The sequence below is a fragment of the Ipomoea nil genome, unplaced genomic scaffold, assembly GCF_001879475.1.
Source record: "Ipomoea nil cultivar Tokyo-kokei standard unplaced genomic scaffold, Asagao_1.1 scaffold3314, whole genome shotgun sequence".
NCBI lineage: Eukaryota > Viridiplantae > Streptophyta > Magnoliopsida > Solanales > Convolvulaceae > Ipomoea > Ipomoea nil.
Window position 1 is genome coordinate 558,843 of NW_017619742.1, and position 1,602 is coordinate 560,444.

Here is a 1,602-nt window from a genome sequence, read left to right on the forward strand (position 1 = left end):
TTTACTTAGCTTTTTGTTACCTTTTTACGTTGTTGCTACCGTTTGTTTGTTGCTTTGTTGGTTGCCTTGTTTGTTCATTCGTGTTTGCTAGTTTTGTTGAGTAGTTAGCTTTGTGGGTTGTACTAGGAGCTAGTGGTTTAGAACTTTGGTGTTGATTAGAAGGTTGGTGGTTGTGTTTGGTTTAGTGTTTGTTATGCTCAAAGACTCCGTTTGTTATTTCTTTCAACGTCTGAACGCTATGACTTCTTGTTTGTTTTGGTACCTTTTGGATCCTTTGAGTATTGACCAAAAGGATATTCTTAACATTCTTGTCACATTGTTGTTCTGTTTTACCATTATGTCTTAATTCGTCGTACCCAAGCTTCGGGAACGAAGCTTCTTTTAAGGGGGAGAGGATGTGACACCCCGTAAATCCAAATTCTGTTTAGGGATTAATTAAGTAATTAATCCTAATCTAATTTGTAATTTATTCTTGGGTGAATGAACGATTTGGTCCCTCACTTATTCGCTACTTGTCAATGTTGCCCCTGAATCACGTATTCATCGATTTAGTCCCCGAAAGTAATTGTTTTTCGTCAAATCAGTCCCTATTGCCATATTCTGTCAAGTCTCAGGCGAGAGCTCCGATTTTCCTTGAGCATTTTGATCTTTTCACACCTTTTTCTTCATTAACTCTGACCAAGCTTCGCCGAAGAAGCTCAAGCTCGCTGGAGGGAGCTCCATCTCTTCTCTGCTCATCGAAATGAGCTCATCCACAGTAGTGATTTTGATTCTTGATGCTTCCTTTTAATAATTGAGGAATATTGTCTTTAGCATTTGTGCCCTGAAAATTTAAAGTTTGGTGTCTAGGAAATGTGTCTAGCGACGATAGAATGTCGTAGGTATCACCAATGGTGGCGCCGACACCAGTGCCGGCCCAGGTTACTGTTCCATCTACGCAAAACCCTTTTGGTGCGGGCTTTCATAATCTAATCAATGCTCCGACATTTCCACCGTCATCCCAGACGAGATCGTTGTCGCTGCCGCCGCAGCCAGCCGCGAATACCGGTGGGTTTCTGTTTCAACGGAATGTTCCTAGGAGCCCGATGTCAGATTCGACATCGTCATCTACTTCGTCGGACGAGGATATCCAGAGGCGACACCGATAGAAGAGGAAGTGGAAGGACTTCTTCGAGCGGCTGATGAAGGATGTGATTGAGAAACAGGAGGAGCTACAGAAGAGGTTTCTAGAAGCTCTCGAGAAGCGGGAACGCGATCGGATGGTGAGAGAGGAAGCGTGGAGAGTTCAAGAGATGTCGAGAATGAACCGGGAGCACGATCTCTTGGTCCAAGAAAGATCCATGGCGGCAGCAAAAGACGCCGCCGTGCTTCAATTTTTGCAAAAGGTCTCCGAACAACACAATCTTCAAATCCCAATAACCAATGCAACTACTCTAGCGCAAATCCAGATACAATTGTCGGCGAAGAAAGATGAATCACTACTGAGGATGAGCTCATTTCGACAAGCAGAGAAGAGATGGAGCTCCCTCCGGCGAGCTTGAGCTTCTCCGGCGAAGCTTGGTCAGAGTTAATGAAGAAGAAGGCGTGAAAATACCAAAATGC